This window comes from Ambystoma mexicanum (genome assembly GCF_040938575.1).
Source record: "Ambystoma mexicanum isolate Mex_15411 chromosome 12 unlocalized genomic scaffold, UKY_AmexF1_1 Mex_chr12_unloc.1, whole genome shotgun sequence".
NCBI classification, from domain to species: Eukaryota; Metazoa; Chordata; class Amphibia; order Caudata; family Ambystomatidae; genus Ambystoma; species Ambystoma mexicanum.
Window position 1 is genome coordinate 16,090,335 of NW_027182322.1, and position 26,096 is coordinate 16,116,430.

General features: G+C 46.5%; 11 non-coding genes across 11 annotated transcripts; all 11 read right to left on the reverse strand.

The window, feature by feature from the left end:
* Positions 1 to 1,054: 1,054 nt before the first annotated feature.
* TRNAA-CGC (transfer RNA alanine (anticodon CGC)) lies at positions 1,055 to 1,126 on the reverse strand. Its single transcript has one exon. It is a non-coding gene; the product is annotated as a tRNA-Ala (tRNA).
* Positions 1,127 to 3,533: 2,407 nt separating this feature from the next.
* Positions 3,534 to 3,605, reverse strand: TRNAA-CGC (transfer RNA alanine (anticodon CGC)). Its single transcript has one exon. It is a non-coding gene; the product is annotated as a tRNA-Ala (tRNA).
* A 2,395-nt stretch (positions 3,606 to 6,000) lies between these two features.
* TRNAA-CGC (transfer RNA alanine (anticodon CGC)) lies at positions 6,001 to 6,072 on the reverse strand. Its single transcript has one exon. It is a non-coding gene; the product is annotated as a tRNA-Ala (tRNA).
* A 2,394-nt stretch (positions 6,073 to 8,466) lies between these two features.
* On the reverse strand, positions 8,467 to 8,538 carry TRNAA-UGC (transfer RNA alanine (anticodon UGC)). The gene has a single exon. It is a non-coding gene; the product is annotated as a tRNA-Ala (tRNA).
* Positions 8,539 to 10,938: 2,400 nt separating this feature from the next.
* TRNAA-UGC (transfer RNA alanine (anticodon UGC)) lies at positions 10,939 to 11,010 on the reverse strand. The gene has a single exon. It is a non-coding gene; the product is annotated as a tRNA-Ala (tRNA).
* Positions 11,011 to 13,405: 2,395 nt separating this feature from the next.
* TRNAA-CGC (transfer RNA alanine (anticodon CGC)) lies at positions 13,406 to 13,477 on the reverse strand. The gene has a single exon. It is a non-coding gene; the product is annotated as a tRNA-Ala (tRNA).
* A 2,400-nt stretch (positions 13,478 to 15,877) lies between these two features.
* On the reverse strand, positions 15,878 to 15,949 carry TRNAA-CGC (transfer RNA alanine (anticodon CGC)). Its single transcript has one exon. It is a non-coding gene; the product is annotated as a tRNA-Ala (tRNA).
* Positions 15,950 to 18,344: 2,395 nt separating this feature from the next.
* Positions 18,345 to 18,416, reverse strand: TRNAA-UGC (transfer RNA alanine (anticodon UGC)). Its single transcript has one exon. It is a non-coding gene; the product is annotated as a tRNA-Ala (tRNA).
* A 2,402-nt stretch (positions 18,417 to 20,818) lies between these two features.
* TRNAA-CGC (transfer RNA alanine (anticodon CGC)) lies at positions 20,819 to 20,890 on the reverse strand. Its single transcript has one exon. It is a non-coding gene; the product is annotated as a tRNA-Ala (tRNA).
* A 2,393-nt stretch (positions 20,891 to 23,283) lies between these two features.
* TRNAA-UGC (transfer RNA alanine (anticodon UGC)) lies at positions 23,284 to 23,355 on the reverse strand. Its single transcript has one exon. It is a non-coding gene; the product is annotated as a tRNA-Ala (tRNA).
* Positions 23,356 to 25,757: 2,402 nt separating this feature from the next.
* TRNAA-UGC (transfer RNA alanine (anticodon UGC)) lies at positions 25,758 to 25,829 on the reverse strand. Its single transcript has one exon. It is a non-coding gene; the product is annotated as a tRNA-Ala (tRNA).
* Positions 25,830 to 26,096: the final 267 nt, after the last annotated feature.

Below are 26,096 nucleotides of genomic sequence, written 5' to 3' on the forward strand. Positions count from 1 at the left end.
GACCGGTGGAGACACTATTCTCAGCCAATGCCCCTCTGTCTGAACGAGTCTGCTTTGTGTCATCCCGGTAAGAGATCAGGCTAACAGGCTTCCAATGAAAAAAGCAGACATCACACTGAAGCATGGTGCACCGTGCATGTCCACAATCATCGGCTCCAAAGAGAAGACGTTCAGCAACAGGATTTAGTATGGCAAAAGACCACATCATCCTAATTCCCATGTACAGGAAAAAGCCCACACTTGAAGAAACATATCATATGGAGATGCCGGGGATCGAACCTGTGGCCTCATACTTCCAAAGCAGGTGCTCTACCACTGAGTTACATCCCCGCTGCCAGCAAGGACCTATGAAATCTACCAGATGCTGGCTGGCTGCTTGGGACTAACAGCGCCCAGAACTGATGGTAACTGTCGAATTTGAGTTTCCAAATGGCGGACTTCATTTTAGAGCCACCTGTTTCTGGTTGTCCATAGAAACATGCAGAAAAGCTGCCCCCCCCCTGCAATCCCCCTGATCAACTAATGAAAAATATCAATATGTTCAAGGCTTTTGCTTTTAGAAGCCGGAGATAGGCCCCAGCAGCAGAGCTGGTAGGATATTCCAGCTCAAAACTAACAAGTTACAGAACCTGATCAACTTAGGTTGACAACAGAGGTACATCTGTGGCCACATCCAGTGAAAACAAATTATTTTTAAAGCTAGCCATCATATGCTACAAAGGTACAATGGTGGAGCTATACATTCGGAACCAAAACAATCGACTGAAAAGAAACGCAAGGCAATGCCAATCCTTTCACGATTCTGCACGGTTAAAACTGTGGTGTGATGGTACTCTCTGTGCATTTCTATTTGTAGTGATTGTGAAGGCATACAGGATGTTGACACTGGCAGGGACGCAAACCTCACTGATATATTACAGGCAGGTTTGCGATACGGGCACCAGCGTTTTCTCAGACAAATAGATATGAATGTCGATGATCCTATAATCATGGCCCGAGTTGCAGTGTGAAATACAAAATAACCGGGACAAAATCACACTGAAGTTTATGCAAATGGAGATGCCGGGGATTGAACCCGGGACCTCATACATGCGAAGCATGCGCTCTACCACTGAGCTACATCCCCTTGGTGTGCGGTGAGTCTGTCCTGCAGACATCTTTTCCTGGGAGAATTCTTCCGGTCAAAGTATGCTGCCAACTGAAGCACTAGCAAAAGACCAGGGAAAACGGGAGCAAGACTGGAAAAGCACATGGTCACACTGAAGCAGTGTGCATTATGCTTCTCCATAAGAGATGACTTCCAGGGGAAGTATTCCACCAGAGGATTACCGTGCTCAAAGAGCCATCTAGTGGACAGAGACCATATGACAGTCAAAAAAAGGGAAACAATTGGAGATGCCAGGGATTGGACCCGGGGCCTCATACATGCAAAACAAGTGCTCTACCACTGAGCTACATCCCCTCGGTATGCAGTGTGTCTGTCCTGCAGACATAATTTTCAGGGAGAACTCTTCTGGTCAAAACATTCTGCCGAGTGAAGCACTAGCAAAAGAGCAGGGAAAACTGGAGCAAGAATGGAAAACCACATGGTCACACTGAAGCAGTGTGCATTTTGCTTCTCCATAAGAGATGACTTCCAGGGGAAGATTTCCACCAGAGGATTACTGTGCTCAAAGGGCCATCTAGTGGATAGAGATCATTTGACAGTCAAAAAGAGAAACAAGTGGAAATGCCCCGGGTCCTCATACATGCAAAGCATGCGCTCTACAACTGAGCTACATCCCCGCTGAGAGGACACTTCCTCATCACACCTAAAAGCTTCAGGAGGGAGTGGGCTAAGTAAGGAAAGGGGTTTGCAGTAGTGCATATGAAAAAACATGACAACTGCCAAATTACATCTTACTACTTACAATGACAAAGTTAAAGCGCCAGGTCGATCTCATCACGTTGGTGCCTGAGACATCACATAATGTGACACGGCCATCTCGGATAGATGCCCCAGATTTGAGAAGTGTAGTTATGGAGAAAAAATAAATAAATATATATATATATATATATATATATATATATATATGTATGTCTTCAAACACCAAAAATGAGATAGCACCATTTCGCGCAGGAATTCCTCCAGCCGAAAGCCCACAAATGTTGCTAGATAGACTGACACCTCTTTCGGATGTCCTTCTGTATTTGCTGGCTAGTGGAAAGCAAAGTGGACCCACCACTCTATAGCTCTGCCGTCATGAGTGTCCCTAGCACACTCGGCAGATGTCGCTTCTCTAGGCAGACAAGCAGTGGAATTCTGCGGAAGGTCAATGGTGCTTCCATTGGTTTTGCCACTAGGCGATCCATTGCAGCCCTAGAATGAAGCATAACCTGCTGAATGCATTCAGGGTGTTCTGCGGTGGGAAAGGTCAGAGGGGGTGATAGTTGGTGAGCGTGCACAGCACCTCAGAATGATACCACTGCCTAGCAGGGGGACCGGTGGAGACACTATTCTCAGCCAATGCCCCTCTGTCTGAACGAGTCTGCTTTGTGTCATCCCGGTAAGAGATCAGGCTAACAGGCTTCCAATGAAAAAAGCAGACATCACACTGAAGCATGGTGCACCGTGCATGTCCACAATCATCGGCTCCAAAGAGAAGACGTTCAGCAACAGGATTTAGTATGGCAAAAGACCACATCATCCTAATTCCCATGTACAGGAAAAAGCCCACACTTGAAGAAACATATCATATGGAGATGCCGGGGATCGAACCTGTGGCCTCATACTTCCAAAGCAGGTGCTCTACCACTGAGTTACATCCCCGCTGCCAGCAAGGACCTATGAAATCTACCAGATGCTGGCTGGCTGCTTGGGACTAACAGCGCCCAGAACTGATGGTAACTGTCGAATTTGAGTTTCCAAATGGCGGACTTCATTTTAGAGCCACCTGTTTCTGGTTGTCCATAGAAACATGCAGAAAAGCTGCCCCCCCCCTGCAATCCCCCTGATCAACTAATGAAAAATATCAATATGTTCAAGGCTTTTGCTTTTAGAAGCCGGAGATAGGCCCCAGCAGCAGAGCTGGTAGGATATTCCAGCTCAAAACTAACAAGTTACAGAACCTGATCAACTTAGGTTGACAACAGAGGTACATCTGTGGCCACATCCAGTGAAAACAAATTATTTTTAAAGCTAGCCATCATATGCTACAAAGGTACAATGGTGGAGCTATACATTCGGAACCAAAACAATCGACTGAAAAGAAACGCAAGGCAATGCCAATCCTTTCACGATTCTGCACGGTTAAAACTGTGGTGTGATGGTACTCTCTGTGCATTTCTATTTGTAGTGATTGTGAAGGCATACAGGATGTTGACACTGGCAGGGACGCAAACCTCACTGATATATTACAGGCAGGTTTGCGATACGGGCACCAGCGTTTTCTCAGACAAATAGATATGAATGTCGATGATCCTATAATCATGGCCCGAGTTGCAGTGTGAAATACAAAATAACCGGGACAAAATCACACTGAAGTTTATGCAAATGGAGATGCCGGGGATTGAACCCGGGACCTCATACATGCGAAGCATGCGCTCTACCACTGAGCTACATCCCCTTGGTGTGCGGTGAGTCTGTCCTGCAGACATCTTTTCCTGGGAGAATTCTTCCGGTCAAAGTATGCTGCCAACTGAAGCACTAGCAAAAGACCAGGGAAAACGGGAGCAAGACTGGAAAAGCACATGGTCACACTGAAGCAGTGTGCATTATGCTTCTCCATAAGAGATGACTTCCAGGGGAAGTATTCCACCAGAGGATTACCGTGCTCAAAGAGCCATCTAGTGGACAGAGACCATATGACAGTCAAAAAAAGGGAAACAATTGGAGATGCCAGGGATTGGACCCGGGGCCTCATACATGCAAAACAAGTGCTCTACCACTGAGCTACATCCCCTCGGTATGCAGTGTGTCTGTCCTGCAGACATAATTTTCAGGGAGAACTCTTCTGGTCAAAACATTCTGCCGAGTGAAGCAGTAGCAAAAGAGCAGGGAAAACTGGAGCAAGAATGGAAAACCACATGGTCACACTGAAGCAGTGTGCATTTTGCTTCTCCATAAGAGATGACTTCCAGGGGAAGATTTCCACCAGAGGATTACTGTGCTCAAAGGGCCATCTAGTGGATAGAGATCATTTGACAGTCAAAAAGAGAAACAAGTGGAAATGCCCCGGGTCCTCATACATGCAAAGCATGCGCTCTACAACTGAGCTACATCCCCGCTGAGAGGACACTTCCTCATCACACCTAAAAGCTTCAGGAGGGAGTGGGCTAAGTAAGGAAAGGGGTTTGCAGTAGTGCATATGAAAAAACATGACAACTGCCAAATTACATCTTACTACTTACAATGACAAAGTTAAAGCGCCAGGTCGATCTCATCACGTTGGTGCCTGAGACATCACATAATGTGACACGGCCATCTCGGATAGATGCCCCAGATTTGAGAAGTGTAGTTATGGAGAAAAAATAAATAAATATATATATATATATATATATATGTATGTCTTCAAACACCAAAAATGAGATAGCACCATTTCGCGCAGGAATTCCTCCAGCCGAAAGCCCACAAATGTTGCTAGATAGACTGACACCTCTTTCGGATGTCCTTCTGTATTTGCTGGCTAGTGGAAAGCAACGTGGACCCACCACTCTATAGCTCTGCCGTCATGAGTGTCCCTAGCACACTCGGCAGATGTCGCTTCTCTAGGCAGACAAGCAGTGGAATTCTGCGGAAGGTCAATGGTGCTTCCATTGGTTTTGCCACTAGGCGATCCATTGCAGCCCTAGAATGAAGCATAACCTGCTGAATGCATTCAGGGTGTTCTGCGGTGGGAAAGGTCAGAGGGGGTGATAGTTGGTGAGCGTGCACAGCACCTCAGAATGATACCACTGCCTAGCAGGGGGACCGGTGGAGACACTATTCTCAGCCAATGCCCCTCTGTCTGAACGAGTCTGCTTTGTGTCATCCCGGTAAGAGATCAGGCTAACAGGCTTCCAATGAAAAAAGCAGACATCACACTGAAGCATGGTGCACCGTGCATGTCCACAATCATCGGCTCCAAAGAGAAGACGTTCAGCAACAGGATTTAGTATGGCAAAAGACCACATCATCCTAATTCCCATGTACAGGAAAAAGCCCACACTTGAAGAAACATATCATATGGAGATGCCGGGGATCGAACCTGTGGCCTCATACTTCCAAAGCAGGTGCTCTACCACTGAGTTACATCCCCGCTGCCAGCAAGGACCTATGAAATCTACCAGATGCTGGCTGGCTGCTTGGGACTAACAGCGCCCAGAACTGATGGTAACTGTCGAATTTGAGTTTCCAAATGGCGGACTTCATTTTAGAGCCACCTGTTTCTGGTTGTCCATAGAAACATGCAGAAAAGCTGCCCCCCCCCTGCAATCCCCCTGATCAACTAATGAAAAATATCAATATGTTCAAGGCTTTTGCTTTTAGAAGCCGGAGATAGGCCCCAGCAGCAGAGCTGGTAGGATATTCCAGCTCAAAACTAACAAGTTACAGAACCTGATCAACTTAGGTTGACAACAGAGGTACATCTGTGGCCACATCCAGTGAAAACAAATTATTTTTAAAGCTAGCCATCATATGCTACAAAGGTACAATGGTGGAGCTATACATTCGGAACCAAAACAATCGACTGAAAAGAAACGCAAGGCAATGCCAATCATTTCACGATTCTGCACGGTTAAAACTGTGGTGTGATGGTACTCTCTGTGCATTTCTATTTGTAGTGATTGTGAAGGCATACAGGATGTTGACACTGGCAGGGACGCAAACCTCACTGATATATTACAGGCAGGTTTGCGATACGGGCACCAGCGTTTTCTCAGACAAATAGATATGAATGTCGATGATCCTATAATCATGGCCCGAGTTGCAGTGTGAAATACAAAATAACCGGGACAAAATCACACTGAAGTTTATGCAAATGGAGATGCCGGGGATTGAACCCGGGACCTCATACATGCGAAGCATGCGCTCTACCACTGAGCTACATCCCCTTGGTGTGCGGTGAGTCTGTCCTGCAGACATCTTTTCCTGGGAGAATTCTTCCGGTCAAAGTATGCTGCCAACTGAAGCACTAGCAAAAGACCAGGGAAAACGGGAGCAAGACTGGAAAAGCACATGGTCACACTGAAGCAGTGTGCATTATGCTTCTCCATAAGAGATGACTTCCAGGGGAAGTATTCCACCAGAGGATTACCGTGCTCAAAGAGCCATCTAGTGGACAGAGACCATATGACAGTCAAAAAAAGGGAAACAATTGGAGATGCCAGGGATTGGACCCGGGGCCTCATACATGCAAAACAAGTGCTCTACCACTGAGCTACATCCCCTCGGTATGCAGTGTGTCTGTCCTGCAGACATAATTTTCAGGGAGAACTCTTCTGGTCAAAACATTCTGCCGAGTGAAGCACTAGCAAAAGAGCAGGGAAAACTGGAGCAAGAATGGAAAACCACATGGTCACACTGAAGCAGTGTGCATTTTGCTTCTCCATAAGAGATGACTTCCAGGGGAAGATTTCCACCAGAGGATTACTGTGCTCAAAGGGCCATCTAGTGGATAGAGATCATTTGACAGTCAAAAAGAGAAACAAGTGGAAATGCCCCGGGTCCTCATACATGCAAAGCATGCGCTCTACAACTGAGCTACATCCCCGCTGAGAGGACACTTCCTCATCACACCTAAAAGCTTCAGGAGGGAGTGGGCTAAGTAAGGAAAGGGGTTTGCAGTAGTGCATATGAAAAAACATGACAACTGCCAAATTACATCTTACTACTTACAATGACAAAGTTAAAGCGCCAGGTCGATCTCATCACGTTGGTGCCTGAGACATCACATAATGTGACACGGCCATCTCGGATAGATGCCCCAGATTTGAGAAGTGTAGTTATGGAGAAAAAATAAATAAATATATATATATATATATATATATGTATGTCTTCAAACACCAAAAATGAGATAGCACCATTTCGCGCAGGAATTCCTCCAGCCGAAAGCCCACAAATGTTGCTAGATAGACTGACACCTCTTTCGGATGTCCTTCTGTATTTGCTGGCTAGTGGAAAGCAAAGTGGACCCACCACTCTATAGCTCTGCCGTCATGAGTGTCCCTAGCACACTCGGCAGATGTCGCTTCTCTAGGCAGACAAGCAGTGGAATTCTGCGGAAGGTCAATGGTGCTTCCATTGGTTTTGCCACTAGGCGATCCATTGCAGCCCTAGAATGAAGCATAACCCGCTGAATGCATTCAGGGTGTTCTGCGGTGGGAAAGGTCAGAGGGGGTGATAGTTGGTGAGCGTGCACAGCACCTCAGAATGATACCACTGCCTAGCAGGGGGACCGGTGGAGACACTATTCTCAGCCAATGCCCCTCTGTATGAACGAGTCTGCTTTGTGTCATCCCGGTAAGAGATCAGGCTAACAGGCTTCCAATGAAAAAAGCAGACATCACACTGAAGCATGGTGCACCGTGCATGTCCACAATCATCGGCTCCAAAGAGAAGACGTTCAGCAACAGGATTTAGTATGGCAAAAGACCACATCATCCTAATTCCCATGTACAGGAAAAAGCCCACACTTGAAGAAACATATCATATGGAGATGCCGGGGATCGAACCTGTGGCCTCAAACTTCCAAAGCAGGTGCTCTACCACTGAGTTACATCCCCGCTGCCAGCAAGGACCTATGAAATCTACCAGATGCTGGCTGGCTGCTTGGGACTAACAGCGCCCAGAACTGATGGTAACTGTCGAATTTGAGTTTCCAAATGGCGGACTTCATTTTAGAGCCACCTGTTTCTGGTTGTCCATAGAAACATGCAGAAAAGCTGCCCCCCCCTGCAATCCCCCTGATCAACTAATGAAAAATATCAATATGTTCAAGGCTTTTGCTTTTAGAAGCCGGAGATAGGCCCCAGCAGCAGAGCTGGTAGGATATTCCAGCTCAAAACTAACAAGTTACAGAACCTGATCAACTTAGGTTGACAACAGAGGTACATCTGTGGCCACATCCAGTGAAAACAAATTATTTTTAAAGCTAGCCATCATATGCTACAAAGGTACAATGGTGGAGCTATACATTCGGAACCAAAACAATCGACTGAAAAGAAACGCAAGGCAATGCCAATCCTTTCACGATTCTGCACGGTTAAAACTGTGGTGTGATGGTACTCTCTGTGCATTTCTATTTGTAGTGATTGTGAAGGCATACAGGATGTTGACACTGGCAGGGACGCAAACCTCACTGATATATTACAGGCAGGTTTGCGATACGGGCACCAGCGTTTTCTCAGACAAATAGATATGAATGTCGATGATCCTATAATCATGGCCCGAGTTGCAGTGTGAAATACAAAATAACCGGGACAAAATCACACTGAAGTTTATGCAAATGGAGATGCCGGGGATTGAACCCGGGACCTCATACATGCAAAGCATGCACTCTACCACTGAGCTACATCCCCTTGGTGTGCGGTGAGTCTGTCCTGCAGACATCTTTTCCTGGGAGAATTCTTCCGGTCAAAGTATGCTGCCAACTGAAGCACTAGCAAAAGACCAGGGAAAACGGGAGCAAGACTGGAAAAGCACATGGTCACACTGAAGCAGTGTGCATTATGCTTCTCCATAAGAGATGACTTCCAGGGGAAGTATTCCACCAGAGGATTACCGTGCTCAAAGAGCCATCTAGTGGACAGAGACCATATGACAGTCAAAAAAAGGGAAACAATTGGAGATGCCAGGGATTGGACCCGGGGCCTCATACATGCAAAACAAGTGCTCTACCACTGAGCTACATCCCCTCGGTATGCAGTGTGTCTGTCCTGCAGACATAATTTTCAGGGAGAACTCTTCTGGTCAAAACATTCTGCCGAGTGAAGCACTAGCAAAAGAGCAGGGAAAACTGGAGCAAGAATGGAAAACCACATGGTCACACTGAAGCAGTGTGCATTTTGCTTCTCCATAAGAGATGACTTCCAGGGGAAGATTTCCACCAGAGGATTACTGTGCTCAAAGGGCCATCTAGTGGATAGAGATCATTTGACAGTCAAAAAGAGAAACAAGTGGAAATGCCCCGGGTCCTCATACATGCAAAGCATGCGCTCTACAACTGAGCTACATCCCCGCTGAGAGGACACTTCCTCATCACACCTAAAAGCTTCAGGAGGGAGTGGGCTAAGTAAGGAAAGGGGTTTGCAGTAGTGCATATGAAAAAACATGACAACTGCCAAATTACATCTTACTACTTACAATGACAAAGTTAAAGCGCCAGGTCGATCTCATCACGTTGGTGCCTGAGACATCACATAATGTGACACGGCCATCTCGGATAGATGCCCCAGATTTGAGAAGTGTAGTTATGGAGAAAAAATAAATAAATATATATATATATATATATATATATATATATATGTCTTCAAACACCAAAAATGAGATAGCACCATTTCGCGCAGGAATTCCTCCAGCCGAAAGCCCACAAATGTTGCTAGATAGACTGACACCTCTTTCGGATGTCCTTCTGTATTTGCTGGCTAGTGGAAAGCAAAGTGGACCCACCACTCTATAGCTCTGCCGTCATGAGTGTCCCTAGCACACTCGGCAGATGTCGCTTCTCTAGGCAGACAAGCAGTGGAATTCTGCGGAAGGTCAATGGTGCTTCCATTGGTTTTGCCACTAGGCGATCCATTGCAGCCCTAGAATGAAGCATAACCCGCTGAATGCATTCAGGGTGTTCTGCGGTGGGAAAGGTCAGAGGGGGTGATAGTTGGTGAGCGTGCACAGCACCTCAGAATGATACCACTGCCTAGCAGGGGGACCGGTGGAGACACTATTCTCAGCCAATGCCCCTCTGTCTGAACGAGTCTGCTTTGTGTCATCCCGGTAAGAGATCAGGCTAACAGGCTTCCAATGAAAAAAGCAGACATCACACTGAAGCATGGTGCACCGTGCATGTCCACAATCATCGGCTCCAAAGAGAAGACGTTCAGCAACAGGATTTAGTATGGCAAAAGACCACATCATCCTAATTCCCATGTACAGGAAAAAGCCCACACTTGAAGAAACATGGCATATGGAGACGCCGGGGATCGAACCTGTGGCCTCATACTTCCAAAGCAGGTGCTCTACCACTGAGTTACATCCCCGCTGCCAGCAAGGACCTATGAAATCTACCAGATGCTGGCTGGCTGCTTGGGACTAACAGCGCCCAGAACTGATGGTAACTGTCGAATTGGAGTTTCCAAATGGCGGACTTCATTTTAGAGCCACCTGTTTCTGGTTGTCCATAGAAACATGCAGAAAAGCTGCCCCCCCCTGCAATCCCCCTGATCAACTAATGAAAAATATCAATATGTTCAAGGCTTTTGCTTTTAGAAGCCGGAGATAGGCCCCAGCAGCAGAGCTGGTAGGATATTCCAGCTCAAAACTAACAAGTTACAGAACCTGATCAACTTAGGTTGACAACAGAGGTACATCTGTGGCCACATCCAGTGAAAACAAATTATTTTTAAAGCTAGCCATCATATGCTACAAAGGTACAATGGTGGAGCTATACATTCGGAACCAAAACAATCGACTGAAAAGAAACGCAAGGCAATGCCAATCCTTTCACGATTCTGCACAGTTAAAACTGTGGTGTGATGGTACTCTCTGTGCATTTCTATTTGTAGTGATTGTGAAGGCATACAGGATGTTGACACTGGCAGGGACGCAAACCTCACTGATATATTACAGGCAGGTTTGCGATACGGGCACCAGCGTTTTCTCAGACAAATAGATATGAATGTCGATGATCCTATAATCATGGCCCGAGTTGCAGTGTGAAATACAAAATAACCGGGACAAAATCACACTGAAGTTTATGCAAATGGAGATGCCGGGGATTGAACCCGGGACCTCATACATGCAAAGCATGCGCTCTACCACTGAGCTACATCCCCTTGGTGTGCGGTGAGTCTGTCCTGCAGACATCTTTTCCTGGGAGAATTCTTCCGGTCAAAGTATGCTGCCAACTGAAGCACTAGCAAAAGACCAGGGAAAACGGGAGCAAGACTGGAAAAGCACATGGTCACACTGAAGCAGTGTGCATTATGCTTCTCCATAAGAGATGACTTCCAGGGGAAGTATTCCACCAGAGGATTACCGTGCTCAAAGAGCCATCTAGTGGACAGAGACCATATGACAGTCAAAAAAAGGGAAACAATTGGAGATGCCAGGGATTGGACCCGGGGCCTCATACATGCAAAACAAGTGCTCTACCACTGAGCTACATCCCCTCGGTATGCAGTGTGTCTGTCCTGCAGACATAATTTTCAGGGAGAACTCTTCTGGTCAAAACATTCTGCCGAGTGAAGCACTAGCAAAAGAGCAGGGAAAACTGGAGCAAGAATGGAAAACCACATGGTCACACTGAAGCAGTGTGCATTTTGCTTCTCCATAAGAGATGACTTCCAGGGGAAGATTTCCACCAGAGGATTACTGTGCTCAAAGGGCCATCTAGTGGATAGAGATCATTTGACAGTCAAAAAGAGAAACAAGTGGAAATGCCCCGGGTCCTCATACATGCAAAGCATGCGCTCTACAACTGAGCTACATCCCCGCTGAGAGGACACTTCCTCATCACACCTAAAAGCTTCAGGAGGGAGTGGGCTAAGTAAGGAAAGGGGTTTGCAGTAGTGCATATGAAAAAACATGACAACTGCCAAATTACATCTTACTACTTACAATGACAAAGTTAAAGCGCCAGGTCGATCTCATCACGTTGGTGCCTGAGACATCACATAATGTGACACGGCCATCTCGGATAGATGCCCCAGATTTGAGAAGTGTAGTTATGGAGAAAAAATAAATATATATATATATATATATATATATATGTATGTCTTCAAACACCAAAAATGAGATAGCACCATTTCGCGCAGGAATTCCTCCAGCCGAAAGCCCACAAATGTTGCTAGATAGACTGACACCTCTTTCGGATGTCCTTCTGTATTTGCTGGCTAGTGGAAAGCAAAGTGGACCCACCACTCTATAGCTCTGCCGTCATGAGTGTCCCTAGCACACTCGGCAGATGTCGCTTCTCTAGGCAGACAAGCAGTGGAATTCTGCGGAAGGTCAATGGTGCTTCCATTGGTTTTGCCACTAGGCGATCCATTGCAGCCCTAGAATGAAGCATAACCCGCTGAATGCATTCAGGGTGTTCTGCGGTGGGAAAGGTCAGAGGGGGTGATAGTTGGTGAGCGTGCACAGCACCTCAGAATGATACCACTGCCTAGCAGGGGGACCGGTGGAGACACTATTCTCAGCCAATGCCCCTCTGTATGAACGAGTCTGCTTTGTGTCATCCCGGTAAGAGATCAGGCTAACAGGCTTCCAATGAAAAAAGCAGACATCACACTGAAGCATGGTGCACCGTGCATGTCCACAATCATCGGCTCCAAAGAGAAGACGTTCAGCAACAGGATTTAGTATGGCAAAAGACCACATCATCCTAATTCCCATGTACAGGAAAAAGCCCACACTTGAAGAAACATATCATATGGAGATGCCGGGGATCGAACCTGTGGCCTCATACTTCCAAAGCAGGTGCTCTACCACTGAGTTACATCCCCGCTGCCAGCAAGGACCTATGAAATCTACCAGATGCTGGCTGGCTGCTTGGGACTAACAGCGCCCAGAACTGATGGTAACTGTCGAATTTGAGTTTCCAAATGGCGGACTTCATTTTAGAGCCACCTGTTTCTGGTTGTCCATAGAAACATGCAGAAAAGCTGCCCCCCCCCTGCAATCCCCCTGATCAACTAATGAAAAATATCAATATGTTCAAGGCTTTTGCTTTTAGAAGCCGGAGATAGGCCCCAGCAGCAGAGCTGGTAGGATATTCCAGCTCAAAACTAACAAGTTACAGAACCTGATCAACTTAGGTTGACAACAGAGGTACATCTGTGGCCACATCCAGTGAAAACAAATTATTTTTAAAGCTAGCCATCATATGCTACAAAGGTACAATGGTGGAGCTATACATTCGGAACCAAAACAATCGACTGAAAAGAAACGCAAGGCAATGCCAATCCTTTCACGATTCTGCACGGTTAAAACTGTGGTGTGATGGTACTCTCTGTGCATTTCTATTTGTAGTGATTGTGAAGGCATACAGGATGTTGACACTGGCAGGGACGCAAACCTCACTGATATATTACAGGCAGGTTTGCGATACGGGCACCAGCGTTTTCTCAGACAAATAGATATGAATGTCGATGATCCTATAATCATGGCCCGAGTTGCAGTGTGAAATACAAAATAACCGGGACAAAATCACACTGAAGTTTATGCAAATGGAGATGCCGGGGATTGAACCCGGGACCTCATACATGCGAAGCATGCGCTCTACCACTGAGCTACATCCCCTTGGTGTGCGGTGAGTCTGTCCTGCAGACATCTTTTCCTGGGAGAATTCTTCCGGTCAAAGTATGCTGCCAACTGAAGCACTAGCAAAAGACCAGGGAAAACGGGAGCAAGACTGGAAAAGCACATGGTCACACTGAAGCAGTGTGCATTATGCTTCTCCATAAGAGATGACTTCCAGGGGAAGTATTCCACCAGAGGATTACCGTGCTCAAAGAGCCATCTAGTGGACAGAGACCATATGACAGTCAAAAAAAGGGAAACAATTGGAGATGCCAGGGATTGGACCCGGGGCCTCATACATGCAAAACAAGTGCTCTACCACTGAGCTACATCCCCTCGGTATGCAGTGTGTCTGTCCTGCAGACATAATTTTCAGGGAGAACTCTTCTGGTCAAAACATTCTGCCGAGTGAAGCACTAGCAAAAGAGCAGGGAAAACTGGAGCAAGAATGGAAAACCACATGGTCACACTGAAGCAGTGTGCATTTTGCTTCTCCATAAGAGATGACCTCCAGGGGAAGATTTCCACCAGAGGATTACTGTGCTCAAAGGGCCATCTAGTGGATAGAGATCATTTGACAGTCAAAAAGAGAAACAAGTGGAAATGCCCCGGGTCCTCATACATGCAAAGCATGCGCTCTACAACTGAGCTACATCCCCGCTGAGAGGACACTTCCTCATCACACCTAAAAGCTTCAGGAGGGAGTGGGCTAAGTAAGGAAAGGGGTTTGCAGTAGTGCATATGAAAAAACATGACAACTGCCAAATTACATCTTACTACTTACAATGACAAAGTTAAAGCGCCAGGTCGATCTCATCACGTTGGTGCCTGAGACATCACATAATGTGACACGGCCATCTCGGATAGATGCCCCAGATTTGAGAAGTGTAGTTATGGAGAAAAAATAAATAAATATATATATATATATATATATATATATATGTATGTCTTCAAACACCAAAAATGAGATAGCACCATTTCGCGCAGGAATTCCTCCAGCCGAAAGCCCACAAATGTTGCTAGATAGACTGACACCTCTTTCGGATGTCCTTCTGTATTTGCTGGCTAGTGGAAAGCAAAGTGGACCCACCACTCTATAGCTCTGCCGTCATGAGTGTCCCTAGCACACTCGGCAGATGTCGCTTCTCTAGGCAGACAAGCAGTGGAATTCTGCGGAAGGTCAATGGTGCTTCCATTGGTTTTGCCACTAGGCGATCCATTGCAGCCCTAGAATGAAGCATAACCCGCTGAATGCATTCAGGGTGTTCTGCGGTGGGAAAGGTCAGAGGGGGTGATAGTTGGTGAGCGTGCACAGCACCTCAGAATGATACCACTGCCTAGCAGGGGGACCGGTGGAGACACTATTCTCAGCCAATGCCCCTCTGTCTGAACGAGTCTGCTTTGTGTCATCCCGGTAAGAGATCAGGCTAACAGGCTTCCAATGAAAAAAGCAGACATCACACTGAAGCATGGTGCACCGTGCATGTCCACAATCATCGGCTCCAAAGATAAGACGTTCAGCAACAGGATTTAGTATGGCAAAAGACCACATCATCCTAATTCCCATGTACAGGAAAAAGCCCACACTTGAAGAAACATGTCATATGGAGACGCCGGGGATCGAACCTGTGGCCTCATACTTCCAAAGCAGGTGCTCTACCACTGAGTTACATCCCCGCTGCCAGCAAGGACCTATGAAATCTACCAGATGCTGGCTGGCTGCTTGGGACTAACAGCGCCCAGAACTGATGGTAACTGTCGAATTGGAGTTTCCAAATGGCGGACTTCATTTTAGAGCCACCTGTTTCTGGTTGTCCATAGAAACATGCAGAAAAGCTGCCCCCCCCTGCAATCCCCCTGATCAACTAATGAAAAATATCAATATGTTCAAGGCTTTTGCTTTTAGAAGCCGGAGATAGGCCCCAGCAGCAGAGCTGGTAGGATATTCCAGCTCAAAACTAACAAGTTACAGAACCTGATCAACTTAGGTTGACAACAGAGGTACATCTGTGGCCACATCCAGTGAAAACAAATTATTTTTAAAGCTGGCCATCATATGCTACAAAGGTACAATGGTGGAGCTATACATTCGGAACCAAAACAATCGACTGAAAAGAAACGCAAGGCAATGCCAATCCTTTCACGATTCTGCACAGTTAAAACTGTGGTGTGATGGTACTCTCTGTGCATTTCTATTTGTAGTGATTGTGAAGGCATACAGGATGTTGACACTGGCAGGGACGCAAACCTCACTGATATATTACAGGCAGGTTTGCGATACGGGCACCAGCGTTTTCTCAGACAAATAGATATGAATGTCGATGATCCTATAATCATGGCCCGAGTTGCAGTGTGAAATACAAAATAACCGGGACAAAATCACACTGAAGTTTATGCAAATGGAGGTGCCGGGGATTGAACCCGGGACCTCATACATGCGAAGCATGCGCTCTACCACTGAGCTACATCCCCTTGGTGTGCGGTGAGTCTGTCCTGCAGACATCTTTTCCTGGGAGAATTCTTCCGGTCAAAGTATGCTGCCAACTGAAGCACTAGCAAAAGACCAGGGAAAACGGGAGCAAGACTGGAAAAGCACATGGTCACACTGAAGCAGTGTGCATTATGCTTCTCCATAAGAGATGACTTCCAGGGGAAGTATTCCACCAGAGGATTACCGTGCTCAAAGAGCCATCTAGTGGACAGAGACCATATGACAGTCAAAAAAAGGGAAACAATTGGAGATGCCAGGGATTGGACCCGGGGCCTCATACATGCAAAACAAGTGCTCTACCACTGAGCTACATCCCCTCGGTATGCAGTGTGTCTGTCCTGCAGACATAATTTTCAGGGAGAACTCTTCTGGTCAAAACATTCTGCCGAGTGAAGCACTAGCAAAAGAGCAGGGAAAACTGGAGCAAGAATGGAAAACCACATGGTCACACTGAATCAGTGTGCATTTTGCTTCTCCATAAGAGATGACTTCCAGGGGAAGATTTCCACCAGAGGATTACTGTGCTCAAAGGGCCATCTAGTGGATAGAGATCATTTGACAGTCAAAAAGAGAAACAAGTGGAAATGCCCCGGGTCCTCATACATGCAAAGCATGCGCTCTACAACTGAGCTACATCCCCGCTGAGAGGACACTTCCTCATCACACCTAAAAGCTTCAGGAGGGAGTGGGCTAAGTAAGGAAAGGGGTTTGCAGTAGTGCATATGAAAAAACATGACAACTGCCAAATTACATCTTACTACTTACAATGACAAAGTTAAAGCGCCAGGTCGATCTCATCACGTTGGTGCCTGAGACATCACATAATGTGACACGGCCATCTCGGATAGATGCCCCAGATTTGAGAAGTGTAGTTATGGAGAAAAAATAAATAAATATATATATATATATATATATATATATATGTCTTCAAACACCAAAAATGAGATAGCACCATTTCGCGCAGGAATTCCTCCAGCCGAAAGCCCACAAATGTTGCTAGATAGACTGACACCTCTTTCGGATGTCCTTCTGTATTTGCTGGCTAGTGGAAAGCAAAGTGGACCCACCACTCTATAGCTCTGCCGTCATGAGTGTCCCTAGCACACTCGGCAGATGTCGCTTCTCTAGGCAGACAAGCAGTGGAATTCTGCGGAAGGTCAATGGTGCTTCCATTGGTTTTGCCACTAGGCGATCCATTGCAGCCCTAGAATGAAGCATAACCCGCTGAATGCATTCAGGGTGTTCTGCGGTGGGAAAGGTCAGAGGGGGTGATAGTTGGTGAGCGTGCACAGCACCTCAGAATGATACCACTGCCTAGCAGGGGGACCGGTGGAGACACTATTCTCAGCCAATGCCCCTCTGTCTGAACGAGTCTGCTTTGTGTCATCCCGGTAAAGATCAGGCTAACAGGCTTCCAATGAAAAAAGCAGACATCACACTGAAGCATGGTGCACCGTGCATGTCCACAATCATCGGCTCCAAAGAGAAGACGTTCAGCAACAGGATTTAGTATGGCAAAAGACCACATCATCCTAATTCCCATGTACAGGAAAAAGCCCACACTTGAAGAAACATGTCATATGGAGACGCCGGGGATCGAACCTGTGGCCTCATACTTCCAAAGCAGGTGCTCTACCACTGAGTTACATCCCCGCTGCCAGCAAGGACCTATGAAATCTACCAGATGCTGGCTGGCTGCTTGGGACTAACAGCGCCCAGAACTGATGGTAACTGTCGAATTGGAGTTTCCAAATGGCGGACTTCATTTTAGAGCCACCTGTTTCTGGTTGTCCATAGAAACATGCAGAAAAGCTGCCCCCCCCTGCAATCCCCCTGATCAACTAATGAAAAATATCAATATGTTCAAGGCTTTTGCTTTTAGAAGCCGGAGATAGGCCCCAGCAGCAGAGCTGGTAGGATATTCCAGCTCAAAACTAACAAGTTACAGAACCTGATCAACTTAGGTTGACAACAGAGGTACATCTGTGGCCACATCCAGTGAAAACAAATTATTTTTAAAGCTAGCCATCATATGCTACAAAGGTACAATGGTGGAGCTATACATTCGGAACCAAAACAATCGACTGAAAAGAAACGCAAGGCAATGCCAATCCTTTCACGATTCTGCACAGTTAAAACTGTGGTGTGATGGTACTCTCTGTGCATTTCTATTTGTAGTGATTGTGAAGGCATACAGGATGTTGACACTGGCAGGGACGCAAACCTCACTGATATATTACAGGCAGGTTTGCGATACGGGCACCAGCGTTTTCTCAGACAAATAGATATGAATGTCGATGATCCTATAATCATGGCCCGAGTTGCAGTGTGAAATACAAAATAACCGGGACAAAATCACACTGAAGTTTATGCAAATGGAGATGCCGGGGATTGAACCCGGGACCTCATACATGCAAAGCATGCGCTCTACCACTGAGCTACATCCCCTTGGTGTGCGGTGAGTCTGTCCTGCAGACATCTTTTCCTGGGAGAATTCTTCCGGTCAAAGTATGCTGCCAACTGAAGCACTAGCAAAAGACCAGGGAAAACGGGAGCAAGACTGGAAAAGCACATGGTCACACTGAAGCAGTGTGCATTATGCTTCTCCATAAGAGATGACTTCCAGGGGAAGTATTCCACCAGAGGATTACCGTGCTCAAAGAGCCATCTAGTGGACAGAGACCATATGACAGTCAAAAAAAGGGAAACAATTGGAGATGCCAGGGATTGGACCCGGGGCCTCATACATGCAAAACAAGTGCTCTACCACTGAGCTACATCCCCTCGGTATGCAGTGTGTCTGTCCTGCAGACATAATTTTCAGGGAGAACTCTTCTGGTCAAAACATTCTGCCGAGTGAAGCAGTAGCAAAAGAGCAGGGAAAACTGGAGCAAGAATGGAAAACCACATGGTCACACTGAAGCAGTGTGCATTTTGCTTCTCCATAAGAGATGACTTCCAGGGGAAGATTTCCACCAGAGGATTACTGTGCTCAAAGGGCCATCTAGTGGATAGAGATCATTTGACAGTCAAAAAGAGAAACAAGTGGAAATGCCCCGGGTCCTCATACATGCAAAGCATGCGCTCTACAACTGAGCTACATCCCCGCTGAGAGGACACTTCCTCATCACACCTAAAAGCTTCAGGAGGGAGTGGGCTAAGTAAGGAAAGGGGTTTGCAGTAGTGCATATGAAAAAACATGACAACTGCCAAATTACATCTTACTACTTACAATGACAAAGTTAAAGCGCCAGGTCGATCTCATCACGTTGGTGCCTGAGACATCACATAATGTGACACGGCCATCTCGGATAGATGCCCCAGATTTGAGAAGTGTAGTTATGGAGAAAAAATAAATAAATATATATATATATATATATATATATATATATATATGTCTTCAAACACCAAAAATGAGATAGCACCATTTCGCGCAGGAATTCCTCCAGCCGAAAGCCCACAAATGTTGCTAGATAGACTGACACCTCTTTCGGATGTCCTTCTGTATTTGCTGGCTAGTGGAAAGCAAAGTGGACCCACCACTCTATAGCTCTGCCGTCATGAGTGTCCCTAGCACACTCGGCAGATGTCGCTTCTCTAGGCAGACAAGCAGTGGAATTCTGCGGAAGGTCAATGGTGCTTCCATTGGTTTTGCCACTAGGCGATCCATTGCAGCCCTAGAATGAAGCATAACCCGCTGAATGCATTCAGGGTGTTCTGCGGTGGGAAAGGTCAGAGGGGGTGATAGTTGGTGAGCGTGCACAGCACCTCAGAATGATACCACTGCCTAGCAGGGGGACCGGTGGAGACACTATTCTCAGCCAATGCCCCTCTGTCTGAACGAGTCTGCTTTGTGTCATCCCGGTAAGAGATCAGGCTAACAGGCTTCCAATGAAAAAAGCAGACATCACACTGAAGCATGGTGCACCGTGCATGTCCACAATCATCGGCTCCAAAGAGAAGACGTTCAGCAACAGGATTTAGTATGGCAAAAGACCACATCATCCTAATTCCCATGTACAGGAAAAAGCCCACACTTGAAGAAACATGTCATATGGAGACGCCGGGGATCGAACCTGTGGCCTCATACTTCCAAAGCAGGTGCTCTACCACTGAGTTACATCCCCGCTGCCAGCAAGGACCTATGAAATCTACCAGATGCTGGCTGGCTGCTTGGGACTAACAGCGCCCAGAACTGATGGTAACTGTCGAATTGGAGTTTCCAAATGGCGGACTTCATTTTAGAGCCACCTGTTTCTGGTTGTCCATAGAAACATGCAGAAAAGCTGCCCCCCCCTGCAATCCCCCTGATCAACTAATGAAAAATATCAATATGTTCAAGGCTTTTGCTTTTAGAAGCCGGAGATAGGCCCCAGCAGCAGAGCTGGTAGGATATTCCAGCTCAAAACTAACAAGTTACAGAACCTGATCAACTTAGGTTGACAACAGAGGTACATCTGTGGCCACATCCAGTGAAAACAAATTATTTTTAAAGCTGGCCATCATATGCTACAAAGGTACAATGGTGGAGCTATACATTCGGAACCAAAACAATCGACTGAAAAGAAACGCAAGGCAATGCCAATCCTTTCACGATTCTGCACAGTTAAAACTGTGGTGTGATGGTACTCTCTGTGCATTTCTATTTGTAGTGATTGTGAAGGCATACAGGATGTTGACACTGGCAGGGACGCAAACCTCACTGATATATTACAGGCAGGTTTGCGATACGGGCACCAGCGTTTTCTCAGACAAATAGATATGAATGTCGATGATCCTATAATCATGGCCCGAGTTGCAGTGTGAAATACAAAATAACCGGGACAAAATCACACTGAAGTTTATGCAAATGGAGGTGCCGGGGATTGAACCCGGGACCTCATACATGCGAAGCATGCGCTCTACCACTGAGCTACATCCCCTTGGTGTGCGGTGAGTCTGTCCTGCAGACATCTTTTCCTGGGAGAATTCTTCCGGTCAAAGTATGCTGCCAACTGAAGCACTAGCAAAAGACCAGGGAAAACGGGAGCAAGACTGGAAAAGCACATGGTCACACTGAAGCAGTGTGCATTATGCTTCTCCATAAGAGATGACTTCCAGGGGAAGTATTCCACCAGAGGATTACCGTGCTCAAAGAGCCATCTAGTGGACAGAGACCATATGACAGTCAAAAAAAGGGAAACAATTGGAGATGCCAGGGATTGGACCCGGGGCCTCATACATGCAAAACAAGTGCTCTACCACTGAGCTACATCCCCTCGGTATGCAGTGTGTCTGTCCTGCAGACATAATTTTCAGGGAGAACTCTTCTGGTCAAAACATTCTGCCGAGTGAAGCACTAGCAAAAGAGCAGGGAAAACTGGAGCAAGAATGGAAAACCACATGGTCACACTGAATCAGTGTGCATTTTGCTTCTCCATAAGAGATGACTTCCAGGGGAAGATTTCCACCAGAGGATTACTGTGCTCAAAGGGCCATCTAGTGGATAGAGATCATTTGACAGTCAAAAAGAGAAACAAGTGGAAATGCCCCGGGTCCTCATACATGCAAAGCATGCGCTCTACAACTGAGCTACATCCCCGCTGAGAGGACACTTCCTCATCACACCTAAAAGCTTCAGGAGGGAGTGGGCTAAGTAAGGAAAGGGGTTTGCAGTAGTGCATATGAAAAAACATGACAACTGCCAAATTACATCTTACTACTTACAATGACAAAGTTAAAGCGCCAGGTCGATCTCATCACGTTGGTGCCTGAGACATCACATAATGTGACACGGCCATCTCGGATAGATGCCCCAGATTTGAGAAGTGTAGTTATGGAGAAAAAATAAATAAATATATATATATATATATATATGTATGTCTTCAAACACCAAAAATGAGATAGCACCATTTCGCGCAGGAATTCCTCCAGCCGAAAGCCCACAAATTTTGCTAGATAGACTGACACCTCTTTCGGATGTCCTTCTGTATTTGCTGGCTAGTGGAAAGCAAAGTGGACCCACCACTCTATAGCTCTGCCGTCATGAGTGTCCCTAGCACACTCGGCAGATGTCGCTTCTCTAGGCAGACAAGCAGTGGAATTCTGCGGAAGGTCAATGGTGCTTCCATTGGTTTTGCCACTAGGCGATCCATTGCAGCCCTAGAATGAAGCATAACCCGCTGAATGCATTCAGGGTGTTCTGCGGTGGGAAAGGTCAGAGGGGGTGATAGTTGGTGAGCGTGCACAGCACCTCAGAATGATACCACTGCCTAGCAGGGGGACCGGTGGAGACACTATTCTCAGCCAATGCCCCTCTGTCTGAACGAGTCTGCTTTGTGTCATCCCGGTAAGAGATCAGGCTAACAGGCTTCCAATGAAAAAAGCAGACATCACACTGAAGCATGGTGCACCGTGCATGTCCACAATCATCGGCTCCAAAGAGAAGACGTTCAGCAACAGGATTTAGTATGGCAAAAGACCACATCATCCTAATTCCCATGTACAGGAAAAAGCCCACACTTGAAGAAACATATCATATGGAGATGCCGGGGATCGAACCTGTGGCCTCATACTTCCAAAGCAGGTGCTCTACCACTGAGTTACATCCCCGCTGCCAGCAAGGACCTATGAAATCTACCAGATGCTGGCTGGCTGCTTGGGACTAACAGCGCCCAGAACTGATGGTAACTGTCGAATTTGAGTTTCCAAATGGCGGACTTCATTTTAGAGCCACCTGTTTCTGGTTGTCCATAGAAACATGCAGAAAAGCTGCCCCCCCCCTGCAATCCCCCTGATCAACTAATGAAAAATATCAATATGTTCAAGGCTTTTGCTTTTAGAAGCCGGAGATAGGCCCCAGCAGCAGAGCTGGTAGGATATTCCAGCTCAAAACTAACAAGTTACAGAACCTGATCAACTTAGGTTGACAACAGAGGTACATCTGTGGCCACATCCAGTGAAAACAAATTATTTTTAAAGCTAGCCATCATATGCTACAAAGGTACAATGGTGGAGCTATACATTCGGAACCAAAACAATCGACTGAAAAGAAACGCAAGGCAATGCCAATCCTTTCACGATTCTGCACGGTTAAAACTGTGGTGTGATGGTACTCTCTGTGCATTTCTATTTGTAGTGATTGTGAAGGCATACAGGATGTTGACACTGGCAGGGACGCAAACCTCACTGATATATTACAGGCAGGTTTGCGATACGGGCACCAGCGTTTTCTCAGACAAATAGATATGAATGTCGATGATCCTATAATCATGGCCCGAGTTGCAGTGTGAAATACAAAATAACCGGGACAAAATCACACTGAAGTTTATGCAAATGGAGATGCCGGGGATTGAACCCGGGACCTCATACATGCAAAGCATGCACTCTACCACTGAGCTACATCCCCTTGGTGTGCGGTGAGTCTGTCCTGCAGACATCTTTTCCTGGGAGAATTCTTCCGGTCAAAGTATGCTGCCAACTGAAGCACTAGCAAAAGACCAGGGAAAACGGGAGCAAGACTGGAAAAGCACATGGTCACACTGAAGCAGTGTGCATTATGCTTCTCCATAAGAGATGACTTCCAGGGGAAGTATTCCACCAGAGGATTACCGTGCTCAAAGAGCCATCTAGTGGACAGAGACCATATGACAGTCAAAAAAAGGGAAACAATTGGAGATGCCAGGGATTGGACCCGGGGCCTCATACATGCAAAACAAGTGCTCTACCACTGAGCTACATCCCCTCGGTATGCAGTGTGTCTGTCCTGCAGACATAATTTTCAGGGAGAACTCTTCTGGTCAAAACATTCTGCCGAGTGAAGCACTAGCAAAAGAGCAGGGAAAACTGGAGCAAGAATGGAAAACCACATGGTCACACTGAAGCAGTGTGCATTTTGCTTCTCCATAAGAGATGACTTCCAGGGGAAGATTTCCACCAGAGGATTACTGTGCTCAAAGGGCCATCTAGTGGATAGAGATCATTTGACAGTCAAAAAGAGAAACAAGTGGAAATGCCCCGGGTCCTCATACATGCAAAGCATGCGCTCTACAACTGAGCTACATCCCCGCTGAGAGGACACTTCCTCATCACACCTAAAAGCTTCAGGAGGGAGTGGGCTAAGTAAGGAAAGGGGTTTGCAGTAGTGCATATGAAAAAACATGACAACTGCCAAATTACATCTTACTACTTACAATGACAAAGTTAAAGCGCCAGGTCGATCTCATCACGTTGGTGCCTGAGACATCACATAATGTGACACGGCCATCTCGGATAGATGCCCCAGATTTGAGAAGTGTAGTTATGGAGAAAAAATAAATAAATATATATATATATATATATATATATATATATATATGTCTTCAAACACCAAAAATGAGATAGCACCATTTCGCGCAGGAATTCCTCCAGCCGAAAGCCCACAAATGTTGCTAGATAGACTGACACCTCTTTCGGATGTCCTTCTGTATTTGCTGGCTAGTGGAAAGCAAAGTGGACCCACCACTCTATAGCTCTGCCGTCATGAGTGTCCCTAGCACACTCGGCAGATGTCGCTTCTCTAGGCAGACAAGCAGTGGAATTCTGCGGAAGGTCAATGGTGCTTCCATTGGTTTTGCCACTAGGCGATCCATTGCAGCCCTAGAATGAAGCATAACCCGCTGAATGCATTCAGGGTGTTCTGCGGTGGGAAAGGTCAGAGGGGGTGATAGTTGGTGAGCGTGCACAGCACCTCAGAATGATACCACTGCCTAGCAGGGGGACCGGTGGAGACACTATTCTCAGCCAATGCCCCTCTGTCTGAACGAGTCTGCTTTGTGTCATCCCGGTAAGAGATCAGGCTAACAGGCTTCCAATGAAAAAAGCAGACATCACACTGAAGCATGGTGCACCGTGCATGTCCACAATCATCGGCTCCAAAGAGAAGACGTTCAGCAACAGGATTTAGTATGGCAAAAGACCACATCATCCTAATTCCCATGTACAGGAAAAAGCCCACACTTGAAGAAACATGTCATATGGAGACGCCGGGGATCGAACCTGTGGCCTCATACTTCCAAAGCAGGTGCTCTACCACTGAGTTACATCCCCGCTGCCAGCAAGGACCTATGAAATCTACCAGATGCTGGCTGGCTGCTTGGGACTAACAGCGCCCAGAACTGATGGTAACTGTCGAATTGGAGTTTCCAAATGGCGGACTTCATTTTAGAGCCACCTGTTTCTGGTTGTCCATAGAAACATGCAGAAAAGCTGCCCCCCCCTGCAATCCCCCTGATCAACTAATGAAAAATATCAATATGTTCAAGGCTTTTGCTTTTAGAAGCCGGAGATAGGCCCCAGCAGCAGAGCTGGTAGGATATTCCAGCTCAAAACTAACAAGTTACAGAACCTGATCAACTTAGGTTGACAACAGAGGTACATCTGTGGCCACATCCAGTGAAAACAAATTATTTTTAAAGCTAGCCATCATATGCTACAAAGGTACAATGGTGGAGCTATACATTCGGAACCAAAACAATCGACTGAAAAGAAACGCAAGGCAATGCCAATCCTTTCACGATTCTGCACAGTTAAAACTGTGGTGTGATGGTACTCTCTGTGCATTTCTATTTGTAGTGATTGTGAAGGCATACAGGATGTTGACACTGGCAGGGACGCAAACCTCACTGATATATTACAGGCAGGTTTGCGATACGGGCACCAGCGTTTTCTCAGACAAATAGATATGAATGTCGATGATCCTATAATCATGGCCCGAGTTGCAGTGTGAAATACAAAATAACCGGGACAAAATCACACTGAAGTTTATGCAAATGGAGATGCCGGGGATTGAACCCGGGACCTCATACATGCAAAGCATGCGCTCTACCACTGAGCTACATCCCCTTGGTGTGCGGTGAGTCTGTCCTGCAGACATCTTTTCCTGGGAGAATTCTTCCGGTCAAAGTATGCTGCCAACTGAAGCACTAGCAAAAGACCAGGGAAAACGGGAGCAAGACTGGAAAAGCACATGGTCACACTGAAGCAGTGTGCATTATGCTTCTCCATAAGAGATGACTTCCAGGGGAAGTATTCCACCAGAGGATTACCGTGCTCAAAGAGCCATCTAGTGGACAGAGACCATATGACAGTCAAAAAAAGGGAAACAATTGG